The sequence below is a fragment of the Anser brachyrhynchus genome (genome assembly GCF_964034855.1).
Source record: "Anser brachyrhynchus genome assembly, chromosome: 1".
Lineage (NCBI taxonomy): Eukaryota > Metazoa > Chordata > Aves > Anseriformes > Anatidae > Anser > Anser brachyrhynchus.
The window spans coordinates 90,747,765-90,763,572 of NC_137694.1; the positions used below are offsets into that span (position 1 = coordinate 90,747,765).

The window sequence follows — 15,808 nt, forward strand, 5'->3', positions numbered from 1 at the left end:
GTCACCATCAGAAATTTTGCAGAGATTAAAGAGGCAGGATTCAAAATGAATTTAAGGTTAGAAAATTAGATTGTACATTAACATAAGAGACGGATAGATGGAAGCTATAGCTAATGTGCATCTACTGTCTTTAAAAAAATAATTGCCTGTTTTTTTTGTCTTATGTCACTTTTTTTGCAACTTCTGTTTATTAAAGCACAAAAGTTTTAGGTCTGAGGCACTATTGATAGGGCTCAGTGAAGTAAGCAAAGAGAAACATATTGGTGAATTAGCCCTCTAAATTGTCTTGCAACTATTTTCATTTATTACTTTTCAGACAGGGAACAACAAAAATCTTGTATTTTGGCAAAAAAAAAGTTCTTTCCCACATTGTTCCTTGCTACTGCATCAGGCCAAGCCAACACAGAAAGACAGAGAAATTTTGGTTACCGATGTAGAAACCAAAGTTCTCCACCCAAAAAAAGTGCTTCCCTGTAGACAATTTCAGAGCAGTGACATTTATAGGATCACATCCCTTGTGTAAGACGCTTCCTTTCTCTCCAGTAATATTCCAGGAGTAGCAACAGAAGAGCTGTAACACAGCTGGAGGCTCTTGGAAACCACTGTGATTTACTGAAGTAGCTGCATACAGCACTGTGAAGCTGACCCTCGTGCTCCTTTGAGAATGAACCTGTACTTAGAAAAGCCATCTTTCATTTTCGCACCATATGGGTCAGAATCCCTGAGGGACCGTGGACTTTCAAACTGCGTTTCAGTTGCTCTTCGAAGGGTCATGGTGTACAAAGCCAGACTCAGTGCTCAGTTTGAGTGCTGATGCTGGGCTTTCCACCCAGAATACCTCCTTGCTCGCTCCAGGGCAGCTATAGATTCATTAAGAACAAATGCTAATGGTGCTCACACAAACTTTGAGTAGAAGGATGAAAACAAGCAAAGACTTCTTCAGATCAAATTCTTCAGAGGTGTTTGAACCCTTAACTCACCAAGTTTCACAGAGAGACATAATCAGGTGCCACTATCAAGCTGGAGGGAAACAGACACCAAAGGGAAAGAGACTTCCTGAAACACAGAAGCATTATTCCCCCACGAGGACAATCACAACCTGTTTGCTTTTATGAGCAAACAGCTTCAGAGAACAGCCAAATCACCACCTGTGATGGGCTTGTTCTCTAAATGTCTTTATTGCCCATTCAGAGGAACTACTAATATTGGCAGCAGGATTCTTCTAAGTTGGTCCTGACAAGCAATTAAGTACAACCTGGCATATTTGCTTCATTCATTTTTTATTCCGAGGTTGAGAGGTTCAAATGGCCTAAGCAACACAGAACCCACATTTGAAACAGCTGAAGTGTTACAAAATCGTGTAGCACACTGAGCGTCTTCCTCAGCAGGAATCAGTGGAGGCCAAGTCCTTAGCAAGCTCTGCTAACAAATGAAGCTCATTTGGCTTTAAGAGCAATACACTGATTTCTAGCAGCTGCCAACCTGTCCTGAATTGCTTTAAAATACACTGTAACATAACAGAATGAAAGTCACAATATATTACAGCTTCTGCAGCTCTTTAAGAATTTCATGTTCAGGCTGCAAGAGTCTGAAGTCCTTTGGAAAAGGATGCAAGTTCACTTCCTGGTCCTGGTAGTAAAAGACACCTGTGATTACAGTGCACAGGAGAACCAAGACTTCATAAACATAAAGGTAATAAACTTTCCTTACCTGAATAATATAGGGTTTACGTGTTCCTGCTTAGACTACAAGCTCTGATGGTATGAGCTAAAGCAGTGTATGAGTTAGTTGATTCAGGGGTTGCTACTGCATAAATAATGCATAATAATAGCAAATGACACTTCACAAAATGCATATATTGAGTTAAATAATGTGGACTCCTCAAATATGGAGAACTGCCTGTGCATGAGAAGTCTTTAGTTTTGATTAATCATTTGTAATCTGATCAAATGGAAGAAAGAAAGCTGCCTGGTGCAAATGACTATTTTCCCTTTTTTAACAGCTGACCGAACAATTGGGCACCCTTCTGGGTTGAGGAACAAATTAATATTCCTCAAATAACTCAAAAACATTTAAAGACTGAAACAGGCTGCATATGGGGATGCAGCTAGAAGTGGGTTAAATAGTAGGCAATTAGCTGCACATAAACCATGAATCAGTCTGTTTTGATGATAAGACTGTAATTTCAGCTTATGCCTTTTCAAGTATGTTTCACAAACACAATAGGCAGGATTATACTGAAAAGTGAGTAAAATGGTTCTCTTCTGTTAACTGAAAACATTTCTTTTTTCTTCCTTACTGTTTTCTAGGAACCAGCAGAAAGGTTTAGTGTAGCACTACAGGCCCTTACTGTAGTAGTGTTTGTATGATCAAGGTCTTCAGGAAAAAAAAGGAAAGAAAAGATTCACATTAGTTTAAAATTTGGCACTGTGGTACCAAACCACTTAATTAATTCACACTAATTTAAAATTTGGTACTGCGTGGCACCCTGCTGTAAAGTAGTTCAACATGGCCATCCAGGAAACATTCTCAGTACTAAACAGATGATTTCTTTTACACCAAATTTTCCCCCCTTCCTAAATTGAAAGTAAGGCTTTATTTTATGCTTATTTTTCAAGTTTATTGTCTTATAATTTTATTATTATTATATTATACATATGCTTGTATTATAAAATAATATCATATCATTATTATTATTACATTACAAATACTTAAACCTCTACTTGAATTCATGGAGTAAAATGATAACTGATGTTTGAAAGGAAGGCTAGAGGTAACACAAAAGTTCAAGAAATGCCAAGTGAAGAATACATTGCAGAATCTGGGGAATGCAAGAAAAAAATAACACAAACTTTAGAGTCATCTTAGAGTTTCTAACCCCAACTATTTTATTTGGAACCATTTTGTGGTTCAACTCACTTTCACTCTTTAATTTGAAAGATAGTATAAGAGGCCTCATTTACACTTTGAATAGTAATGTAAAATACAATCAAACATGCTGGGTCACACAAGGATCAGCATTAAAAGAAAGTTAAATGAAAAGAGGGTATGGCCATGGATGTTTTAACGATTGATAACAATTGATTCTTTTTTGTACACAATGACTTGTTCATTGGGATCTCTCCCACATTTTCTTCTCACAGGATTTTAGGTTAAAAAGTGTCTTCTGGCTAGCTGCAGAGAAAGGGTAAAAAGCAGCACAGGAGAAGTTCAGAGGAAACCAGTTCACTGATGCCAGTTGCAGCACTGTAAGTTGTGATGGATCCCCATGTTAATTTTGTCAGCACTTTGTGCATGAAATACACAGTCAGATTGTACATATTTCCTTCCTACCATGCACACACAGGATAATGCCCTTTTTGCATAGAAGGAACCAAATAGATACACAGGGAAACAGATTTTTCAGAGATGCAACCTTTACTTTCGCTTTTCTTCGGCCTCTCTAAATTTCTTGGCTAATTTTTGAACTCTAGCTTTCTTGTTGCTCATATTCCTCATATACAAAGGATACACCTCCAAACCACTAATGACAATTACTTATGTTTATAGCGTGGTTGTGAGTCAGCTGTTGGCAACATCTCACAAACAGACCATGGTATTTCAGCACATTAGCCATGGTTAGGCTGAGCCCAAACTGTGGAAAATGAGAGCTCAAACTCTTATGCAGCATAGTCGTGGTTCTGGCTCCTGCTACAGTGTACTGTTTTGTACTGTTTTAAGAATACAGTACAAAAGCTATCTCCTTTTTGCATGCAATACCAATGTAACCTGAATACAAATAAACCACAAAGGAGATTATGCTTCTCAGCAATTATAGCAATTGGGTCTGGAGAACAAGAATGCCTTTTCTTTCTCTTATTCATGTATGTCCTTTTGTTCACTGTATGTTGGGATGATGATGCCAAGAGTGAAGCACCGTAGGGATGAATTGACATCTTGTTAGGTAAGGGGCAGAGCTGGATAAGGGACCAAGTGAGCCTGGAGCAAAAAACAAAGTGAAGACTTCATGGCTGCAATTCACATCGAACTGCTATAAATAATTAATAGGATTTGGTCAATTAGTCATCTTCTGTCTTGAGGACAGTTTTCTCTACTTCAGTCAACTAAATGATCAGATCATTTAGTGGATGGATACGCTGATTCCTGACCTCTTCTTAAGAGTTTTTTTCTGCATGCTTGGGTCATGGGACTTGGTATAGAATATATGATCCATTCTTAGCCTATTTTCTCTCTAGTCATGACCATACAGCACCTGAACTTGTATTGCCCAATATTTGTTTTTAAATTTGATTTTACCATGCATAATACAACTGAGTTAAGCCTGAGTGAGTTCTGGAATGCACTCTGGTAAGTCAGACAGAGACAGGAGTGTTTTGGAACTGGTCTTTCTCCTTACCACATTCAACCACAGACAAGAGAGCCAGCAGGAAAATAAACTGGAAATCTAGCATGTTAGTTCTGCTTTGCCAATGGAGAAATGGTCTTACCTTGATCGCATTTTGAAGAAATATTTACAGGAGAAACAAAAAAGATACAACTGCTTTTGGAGAATTTTCTTGTAGATGAGCCATATGAAGTTTAACAGGAATTTAATATGTAAATTTGGAGATGTTTATGACAGTGGAATGGAGGTGAGTTATAAAGGCCCACAGAGAAGACTTCTCAGCTGATAAGAGCTATCAGAGCACTTTTTTCTCCAGTGGACATAGGCCAGCTGAGCGACAGCCCACATAGTACAGAATGAAGTCATTTCTCTTCTTAACCATCCTTATAGACTCCTGTGCATGTGATGTAATTCTATTTAACTCCACAGAGAAGTTATCATTTCCTGTTAGAGTCCATCAAATGTTTCTGTGTAGGTTTCCTTTCACAGACTTCTTAGCATAGCCAGAAAATTAATTTTCTCTGTGTAAACTCAATGGCATAGCTCTTTTTCCTCTGAAGTCGTATGATGCCTGTCACCACAAAAACAGCCTACATGCAGCTGTATCTTGTTTTGGAGCCTGTGCTCTTGCATATGGTTTCTAGATGGAGGCAAATATCACTGCAATAGTTATTTAAATATTATATTGTCACACAATGATTAATTTCTGTTTTATTTTCAGCGTGAAAGTCTGTGGCATAGACCCCCATATGGTAAAATAATAGGCTGAAAGATTAGCCACCATCACCATCTGTTACTCATCCCTGATTTCACTCCCTCTTTCAAGAGCTGATTGCAATTTCAAAATCTTTCATTGAATGAGTCTATTTTCTTTCAAGTTATTACCTAGATGACTTCAGTAATTCCATATAGATGGGGCCTGAAAAAGAAATGCTGAGAGCAGTGAACGTGCACAAGACATTTGCATAATGCAGTGGAACAGAGGGTGCTGCGATAGGAAATTTGCAGGGCTGGTGTCTCGCTTCGCCTGTCAGTGTTTACAACAGTGTAAAGCCATTGCCTGCTTTGGAGTCACTCCAAAGAGCTACGCTACCGCAAGAGAGAAATGAGGTGCTTGGCATCCCTTTTCTTATCAAAGTCATCTATTGTGTACAGCAGGTGAGAGATAATAAAACACTTCTTTGAGTATGACTACCTATTACATGTTGTTTTCTTTAGTTGAGTATTCATGTCTGTATAGGTGAACTACATTTCTTATTGTATCCAAAGGAAAAGAAAGTAAAAGGGAGGGGGGAAGAAGGAAAGATAGGGAAAGCCAAACAAAAAAAGAAGAAACACATCTGAGGTAAGCACAAAGGGGAAATCAACAAAAAGTATTCTGTGATTGAGATCCCCACTAATTTGTATGACAGGCTCCAAGTCAAATCTAATATGCAATGTATCTTTGGCATGCAGCCCTTCAAACGCATATCAATCCTTGCAGAAGAACTTTTGCTGTTTGAAGGTTTGGCACTGCTGGCAGAGAGGACGCTGCTTGCACTGAGCTGCCCAGTGTTTTGTGATAAGCATCGCTCTTGACAGATTGAGGTAAGGCAATCAAGCCTGAATTTAATTGTTAGCAAACAGACATTCAGACTATGACAAATACAACCGAAAGCAGAAAGAATCTATCTCCCCCCACTCCTTTTTTTTTTTTAATAGGAAACACAATGAAGGCATAAGCCACATCTCCAGATTTTACCAGCAGAAACATCAGAAACACTACTGCTACATCTGAAAGTGAATTAGAAATAAATGGCATTTCTGTTAGTGTTCCTATGTATCACTCTATTTGAGCAGGAAAAAAAGTCCGTGTCTGTCAACATTGGATAGCACTATATTTAGAGATGTCCTTGCCTTTCGCTGGCTCTGTGCACAAGTTAGAGCTCGGGACCCCTATTAAGGCTGCAAAATTTTCTCTGCTTTAACTTTGAAACTGTATCTACAGCGCGATATCATTGAAGAGTGACATTTTTCTATGACATTTCACAGCTTCTTTAATGGTGAAGTGAAATTTCACTGACAAATTTCCAGTTCTGAGCAAGCAATTGCTTTGTTCCAGGCTATCATTAGAAACACTTACCCTGCAGGATCTGCCTGTGCTAATACCATTATTTTCACGCAAGAACATAAAAAAAAAAATTAACTTACAGCCTGTTACTCCACTTTGTTAGCTGAATGACTGCTAAAGTGTCATGATTGACACATATATGCTCCATAAGCTGATTCAAATCACAAGTGATCTGAGCCACTGAGTTGTGAGTACATCACAACTACAAAATCACACTTTTTGCCCTAGCCTGGTCTCAGGTCCCATTGCCTGTTACATGTTCCTTCAACTTTACTTTCTAAATTAAACTTCAGGCACGTGAAAATTACTTTCCTGCTTGTACCATTGCCTAGCATATCATCAGGAAGCAATAGCCAAAATAAATAAATAAATAAATAAATAAAAATAGAGGTACTTAATGCCACAGGGTGTCAACTTTGTTTTCCAGATCCATCACTTCCATTGTTCACTACAGGACATCAGGCCAGATTCATAGTGGAAGTAAATCTGCCCAGCTTTGCTATACGTGACAGAGCTGCCCCAAAATGGAGCTACCAGTGTTTATGTGCATGAACAGTCTAAATGTCACTCTTCTGTCTGGCTCATGATTCAGAAGACCATAACTGTTTGACATAGCCCATGTATTTGTTATTTTAGGGGGCTGGTTGGAAGGAGATGGCAAAGGTTTTGGAGTCAATGATCTCCATCAGCTTTACAAACAAGGCAAGACTGCTGGGCTTTGTTTTCTTTTGGGAACTTTCCAAGCACCAGTACTTTACAAGTTACCCCTATAGGCAGCTCAGTATCTGTTTCAAGTTAATGCGCTTTGTTTTTCAGGCCACAAATAAAATCAGAACAAAGTAAAAGTTCAGATTTGTTTGAAAACAACCCAAATTGTGTATCGTGTGAAAAGAAAGGTAAAAGGAGGGTCAGGGAAGCTGAGAGTAGAGAGGGCATGGGATAGGAAAAATCTCTCCAGAGGAGGGAAAGCAATTTTTATGTCACAGAAAAAGAATAAATTTAAGAAAGGAGAAAAAGATAATAGTCAAAAAGTCTATGAAAATCACTTCAAAATACTGCAGCTCTCTTTCTCCTGGTGAAGTTTCGGTCTCAATCTTAAGAGGGTCAAAGGGACTGAAAGCGCTAGCTCTCATATTACTTTTGTATTAGAGGTACAAGAAGCAGACGATAACAACACAGTCAAGGTACCTGGCCAAATTCTGCCCTTGATTATAATCACTCAAATAATTTGAGAACCTTGCTCAACATGATCTTTTAACTTTTCGATTCCTGGAAAAGCTATAGCAACAGTGGAGGACTTGTATTAATCACACATCAAACACACACATACCTTTCTTAAAACAAACATAACCATATAAGCATTTAGAGGGATACATATACATACATACATACATACACACACATATATATATATTTCCTATTAGTAGGTTTTGTGTATCCAACTTGAGACTATTCCTCTTTGCTTTTTGGAAATTAAATGATTTATGAACACTGAGATTTGAGATTTGGAACTGCTCTGGCAAAGGGTCATGGATGTGCCTGCTCATTTCAGAGATGGGAAAAAGAGGCAGAGAGCTGTCAAGGGAGGTACTGAGGTACCTTTGTTTCTAAATCTGTGAACATGCTGCTGTGTTAGTTGATTTCCCCCCTGCTTTGTCCTTGCTTTTATCCCACAGCTTTATTCTCAAGAATAGCACCAGTTAGACTTCAGTAACTTGTGTTTGGAAGACCCAGTTTTAAAATTCTCCATTCCTTTGAAAATATGGAACAAATCTGGGGACGGTAGTGCCCATCTGCTAGGTGGGGATTACGACATGTTCCATACAACACAGAGAAAGGCAAAGAAAATGTGTTCTTCAGTGATCGTTTCTCTCCTCTGCTGGATGTACTGCTTTGTGCAATCAGCCTCAAAAATTTCCATTGACTACCATGGAAACTGCATTGGGCCAGGAGAAGCCATAGAGATGACAGATGGTAAGAAGTTATGCATATGACCGCCATATAGAATTGCTCACTGAATACTGAATTCAGATGAGTGCGTTGGCTCCTCCAGTGATCAGGGTTGAGCTCAAAAGCAGACAGGAAACCACCCCTCAGAACAATACCAAGTTTAAAATGATGCTAATATTTTGTGAGATGTTAAAGCAGGCAAAAAACATATTCAGTGATACTATCACTTATCTACCATCAGTGGGGTAGCTTCTCTCTTTGGTTCACTGGACAGGCTGATCTTTCTGTGAAGACAGGCAAAAGAAAGGGGGGAAAAACACAAAAATGAAAAAAGCCAATTCTACTAAGACGACTGATAAGCAAAGGAACTGTCTGGTTCAAAGAAGTGGAAATAAGAGATGAAACCTTTGAAATCCATGTCACCACTTCAAGACTGGCTCAGGTCTGCATTGACCCATAGCCATTATCATAACTGGGAAAGATTTTGGTAGCCTCCATAAAATAGGATTGGGTTCTTAATCCAGTTAAGAGCAGATGTTCACATCAAGCAGTTCAAAACAAAATCTCATTTGTGACACTGAAAGGAATCGTTCTTTTGTCAAGTCAGAAATTGATAGTGCCACAATTTTCTTCCTGCATCTCCCTGTTTAGCAGTAAGACCTCAGTGCCTGGGTATTACAATGAGGACAACCAAAGAGAAATTCAAGACGAATGTGTCATCTGCCACGTGGGATAAGAACATTATCAGAATGGAGAGAAATTTTCATTGTTCCTGTAAATTGTGTGGCTATGCTTTGAACTATATTTGTTTCATTTTTCTCTGAAAACAACTCAGAATCTGCTTGCATAGAGAGTCAGCACAAGTAACTTAGGCCCCTCTGGGCAGGGAAAAGTTTACAATGCCCAATTATCACTTTGCTCGAGCGTTTTAGGTCCCTTGCAAGTGACAGAGAAAGACGGCTTTACCTTTCAAAAGATGGCTTGCTAGCAACAATGAAAAGATGCAATTGAAAAGCTAGGCAACAATTTATATAGTTTCCTTTTATTAAAAAGTTTAAATTTTTTCTCTTATAGCTAAGAAGCAGTGGTAGGCAAGGAGGGAAGCATATAACACCCTCCTCCTGGATGATTAAAAAAGAGGAAAAAAAGTGTAATTTCAGTAAAGCTGCAAGAAGAGAAATAAGAAAGCTCTTTACCCTCCACAGATCCAGCTAGAGGAGCAGTCAACAAGGCATGACTAATGACAGCTTGAAAACGTTTCTCCACACAAATTGAATAGATGAGGGAATATATTTTCACCGTTGCTCTTAAAATGAATGTGGATGATCTTCCCAGATGAGTTAGGCTCCTAACTGATGTCCATACGTATTTATTTCCACAAGAAGCAATGTTGACACAATGGCAAATTTGTGCTACTCAAATCACACCAAACCATTGATTTTTTTAAGTTCAGCAGCTCATCTCGTGTGGTTGCTTCCAAAGGCAGGCAAAGAGACCACACTGTAGCAAACTGAACTCATATCTCACACTGACTTGAAGATGCAGTTTGACACGTGCTGCCTAAACAAACCTGAGCACATCAGTTTTTTTCAGATGATTTACTTGTTACAGTGGCTCACAACATAAAAGCCAACAATCAGTCATTAGCACGCAGCAGAGGAAATTTTCCCAGGGTATTATGTATCGTGTTTGGAGAGTTAGAACTCACTGCTATTATTTATTCACACCACTATAAATTATTCTTCTCAAAATGAACCCGAGTCACGTAAATGCTGACTTGGAAAGTACCAGAGCCCTCTCTTTTCCTGCAGCATGTATTTTTTCCTTTATTATAAACTTCCTGGTTAAAAATGAAAAACCAAAACCTAGCAGAGCTTGTGTTTCAAATCAATATCCTGGAGTCATGGGGAAAACCAGTTTGGTTAACATTGGCTGTATTCCTTATAAAGCTGTAAATTCATTGAGGGCTTCAATTGTTCCAGTGCTGCAAAACTGCAGAATGGAGCACTGCTGAAACATGCAAATAACTTTCATATTGGTGTAAGAATCAGACTGCTAGTACAGGCTTTTCCCTTCTCTTTTTTAAATAGGTATTTTGCCCCATCAGAGAATAGGCAACTAAGCACGCTAAATGCACAGTAATTTTGAGTAGCTGTACACGAGGTCATTTACAGCAAGGAAATTAACAGCAGTTGACCAGATAGAGTCAGCCCTCCACACAAGTGAAAAGGCTTTTGGGACACAAATGCTGTTCACATCCCCTGTGTGATGAGGTCTACCAGAAACTGTACTGTAACACCAAATCATTTTATGCAAGCCTCCTGATAGGCAATCTTTTGTGGACATTGTTATTGGGCATTGGATTTAAACCACAGAAACTACAGTTGAAAATCTTCCTGGGAGCCATTACGACCAGACAGAATCTGGTACACCAAATTTTCATTAAGTTGAAGGCATTTCAAGGTGTCTCCGTGGTGGCTCGTTCCCACCATAGATCCTTCCACATAAATGGATGAACAAAAGGCTTCCCCTGTTAAAAGTGCAAACAAACAATGACTTTTTCTACCCTGTTTTGGGAGCACATAATTTTGAAGGGCAGCTAACCAGCGGTGCCGAGCATGAGCACCCAAGAGAGGAATTGAGATGCACTCAGGTCCAAGGGCTGTTCAAGGGCTCATTCTGCTCCTGCTGCAACAAATGAATAACCAAAAGTCCTTGGAAGTTATCTATATTGTTGCAGAGTTTAAAGCCAAGCCTTTTCAGCAGATAGCCTTTAAGCATAGACCCTGTTATCCCCCCAGCTTTCCCAAAACCTCTAGCTGTACCCCAGAGTGCTGTCAGGACTGATAACCCCACAAAGGTTGGTCCCAACCATGAACAATTTGGAAGTTGTATTTCCTGCTGCATTTAGTACTTCCCATAAATTACAAGAAACGTAGATACAAACAAAGATTTGCTCCATCTTTGATGAACACAGCTGACCATCTCAGCTCTCGTGTTCTTGGAGATCATTGTGCTACAACTTGGACATCTGACATGCAAACATGCAGGTCAGAAGCATTGCGTCCTGGGGCTAACTGGCTCCTCAAGTCTGTGACAGCTTTATTGTCGTACAATTGGAGAAGTAGATATCTCCTTCAAAAATAGCTCAAAAATGACTTTTTTCTTGTTATTTCAGGCATCGCTGACATTTCTTTGGGATTTTCTGTCTGCAGCTCCACTAGACATTGCTGAAAGAAGTGATTCCATCGACAAGTTGCCCCTGGAGCATGCTGTGGGATGTGATACTGCATGAGTGGATTCTGGAGATACCTTCTTGTGTCATTTTTTGGTCAGATTATATCTCTCATATTCAGGAAGCACACATGTTGAAGAAAATTATTACTTAATTCCCCAAAACACTGCTGAAGTTATTGGCAGATCAGAGTTAGCCTCCACTGATTGCTGCTTCTACAAAATACCACTGGAGGGTTGTTTCTCCAGAGCCTCTGGTGATATGAGGCAAGCAATTTTGATTTATTCTTAAATATGTATATATTTAAATATGTTCTGATAATTTCTTCTCTGTCTAGACATCTCTCTACCTTTTTTGTTTCAAGACAACTAAAAGCAGCTGGCCACTGTTGTCGCATTATTTTACCTGCCATTGGAGCTTGAAGAGACAGAAGTTCTTACAGATTAAAATCAAGTAAGATCAATTTTTGCAAGCTCAAAAAGATCAAATAATTTGAACAAGCATCGAGAGACAGATCTTTGATGTATATAAATTGTAACTGATGGTGTACACAAATTAAGGGCATGGCCCTTGGGCTTTGGTATTTCTTCTGCAGGACCTTAGCTTTGAACTCCTGAGGTCCCCGGTTACCCATTTCCTTGCAGAGCATGTTTCCCACTTAAACAAACATTCCCAGGGCTCTTTGCATAGGACAGGAAGTCCAGGCTTCAGATTTACTCATGATCTTGCAGAAATGAGTCATTTATTATTTCAATTAATTGTTCAGCTAAATGTATATGTTTGCTATCATTCTATGGGTTTTTGATCTGTTCTTTTTCAGTCTTGGGACATGATCCTTGCAGGAAAGGGCTGCACAACCAAGACAGCTGCTAAGGAATGATGTCACTCATTAGTATTAGTTTCACACTGGAAAAGTAAATATGCTAGCAAATGTCTTACACATCTATGTTTATTTGTGAGCAATAACTGGTTTGGAGAATGTCTACAGCTGTGACTGAAGTGCAATAAAACAAAACAAGACAAATGTCAACACCTTGGTTGCCAAATGCAAAGCAAAGCAAATGGCTTTATCCTAAACAGAAAGTCCCTGCTTGCATGTAGGAGAATGCTTGCAGTTCCACTTACTGCAGAGGAAAGCCAGGAGCACAGCGACTAAGGAGATATCCAGCCACATCTCGCAGAGCTAACAGTTTGTCCTCCCATCACCAACCTGGGTGGGATGCAGCTGCCTAGCTATTTGTTTATGAAACTCCCAAGCTTTGCTCATCAGGCTGCTTGAGCTAACAGCCAAATATCCTCCCCACCCGAACCCTTCCGAGTGACTCGTGGAGCCAGTGGGGAGCCAGGAGAGGGAAGGCTTTTTTCCCCCTATGCTGAATAACAGCTCCATTTTCAGCACGTCATTAACTATTGCAGCTGCAGCAGAATCACTAAGCGGGGGGAAAGGAATAATAATAAAAAAAAAATCCCCCAAACTGAACTATAGGCTTTATGAGGTGGTTTAGTCAGTGGCTCTTCTCTCCCTTCTCCACTTTCCCTGTGAAAGAGCTCTTGGGGACACAGGGGAGCGAGGCAAGCGTAGATCCATGCAGGGCTCAGCCCCTAGTGCTGGCTTCAGTGGTGCAGGAGACCCTCCTGGCCACGCAGTCAGCAGGGATGGCTGTACTCACACACAAGTAGGGGACACTGGGTAACCTCCCTTAGAGGTCTAAGCAGCACTCGGAGCTTTCTTTTGAAATATTGGGAGGTGCAGATACTGTCCTATAAGCCCAAAGCTATCTGAAACGTGTTTATTTACACAGCAGACATCACCGATACTGCACCAGTTGTCACATCCATCCCTAAGGAGAGCACAGATCTTCATGCCATTTTCAAGCCTCTTAAAACCACAGTTTTCACCCTGGCATTTCCAGTTAACAGCCACATCAGATTCTGCAAGACACCACCTTCTCTCATCTCTCCAAGTTTCAGTATCAAATCCATCAGTGTGAATTGGTTTTCTTGAAAATTTAGACTTCAGGATGGCCCACAGCCTTCTGCACTCCGCTTGCCCCACTGGCACACTTTACATAATCAAAATCAGATGATGCTCTTGACGGACCTGTTAACATATCTGGTTTCCTTCTCATCTGGTTTCAAATTTTCCCTAATCCCCTAGACCTTGGGTCATAAAACAACTCTGATCACTGCGGACAAAGGCAGCACAACAGCGCATACTTCTCTCATACTCTCCTTCAAAGGCAGCTTACCTTCGACCTGTGAGAGTCGTCTTCTCTGGATGCAGTAAATCAGACCACAGTTCGGTCTATACAGCCATTCTGGCCCTGGCTCCTCCATTAGTATTGTCAATGGGATATTAATTTCAGAGTTTTAATAACTGTGTTTTGCAATTTCCTGGCTACTCTGCAGCTGAGGTAAATGGGACCTGTGAGTGCATAATAGCTTAAAAAAAAAAAGGAAAAGAAAAGATCAAGCGACATCAATCAAGCCCGATGGTCAGAACATGAACCATAAGTGGGTTGCCACTTTGTGGGATAATACAACTGATGGGGCCTGCCTCGGAGCAGACAATAACTTGATGTGCACACAGAAACTGAGTGAACTTTCAACCATTTAACTAAACAGCAAACAAACTGAGTTTATCTGCAGGGGTATTTTTATTTATTTCAGGAGTTGTCACCTGGACTGTTCAATTTGCATTAGTGAATTAATTATGCACACTAGCTGAGAATCATCCTGTGAAGGCACACTTTGATTAGAATGCAGGATGTATTGGATTAAGGAAAATTTGGATTACACATCATCTCAGCTGGTTTTTTTTCAGCTATTTGCTGCAAGAGGACCTTTTCTTTTTTTCTAATACAAACAACTGAGACTCTCTGTGTCCTTCACGCTGTTTTTTATTATTATATAATAAGAATAAAAATCTCATAAACTTTGATTGAACACAGACCTAGGTACTTTCCTGTCACTTACGAACACACCTTTTTAAGCAGTGGTTAAAGCATTCTCCAGAACTTCAGCAATATGCAGTGCCAGGGTTGGAAACCACAGAGTCAGGATTTTATAAACAGCCATCTACCAACAGTGGTGATAAGAAGGAAAGGAAATCACCAAGGCGCTTCTTGCAGGAAGTTTTAATTCTCTGCTCACCTCTGAATGATACAAATATGTCATCACAGTTGTATATATACATACATACGCCAAACTATGGTTGAAGAAATGAACTTCTCTTACAGGGAGCTGCGTTATTCAGTGGATCTACCATGACAAAAGATAAAGATGGCGATGATAATTACAGAAATACACAAAGCCAAATAAAATATATGGTGAAATTTGAAATGGATCAAAACGGAAAGACCCGTTAGCTGTTCTGTGCTGTGAAAGTACCCCTTTGATGGAAACTAAATGAGTTTGAAAAGGATATCTATTTTTACTCAAAACCAAAAACCAAACCCGCACAACAAAAGCAAATCAAGCTGTATTTCTCTGTATTACTTTCTTTTGGATTTTGACAGCTTTAATTTTTCCTTTTAATTTCATTTTGATATTCACTAAGTGCACCCAACTGGACACCATCGCAAGGCAAGCGTCCTGCTTCCCAAGCCGGCAGACTGCACCTTGCTGGCAACGGCTGCCTTTTCCACACTGGCCCAGAAGGGAGACCCCTTGGGGGAGGCGGGTTGAACATAATGTCACACCAACGCTGTATTTGCGCAGCTGAACTGTGCGCTGTTCTCTGTACGCTGTGTTTTTGCAGCTGGAATATCTAATTTGTTTTACCATCCACACCATGCAGAATCTCATGCAGAATGCAATTAAGAGTGTATCAGAGCAACAGAAAGGTACAGAAGCTATTCCAGTAGATTTTGCCTGCCTTTCTTTGTTGTCACAGGGAAAAAATGCCCCATGCTATCATCTGCTGCAGGGCAGAGATTCATCTCTTACAGATATGTCCCTGCTGCAGTGTCCCAGCCAGCCTAATGCTTAAAGCACAGCACCAGTGCTTTAGGGGAAATACTAGGCAAGACTTCTCCCCTCACTGAGATTTTGGAGGTGCACAGGAAGAACCGCTCAGAGAAGAGTACGGCTGACTTGCACAAGACAGAACGTGTGCTTTTGCATCATT

The 15,808-nt window shown here is 40.0% G+C and overlaps 1 protein-coding gene and 1 long non-coding RNA gene across 9 annotated transcripts in view; one reads left to right on the forward strand and one right to left on the reverse strand.

Annotated features, from left to right (window-relative positions):
• LOC308188157 (uncharacterized protein) overlaps positions 1-15,808 on the reverse strand; it is a 112,630-nt gene that overhangs the window by 51,726 nt on the left and 45,096 nt on the right. The window lies entirely within an intron of this gene.
• Positions 1,330-14,119, forward strand: LOC308188159. 2 transcript variants are annotated; one of them, XR_013945194.1, is made up of 5 exons: positions 1,330-1,692; positions 3,144-3,248; positions 5,263-5,542; positions 5,840-5,971; positions 6,086-14,119. It is a non-coding gene; the product is annotated as an uncharacterized lncRNA (long non-coding RNA). The 2 variants fall into 2 exon arrangements; XR_013945195.1 differs by lacking the exon at positions 5,263-5,542.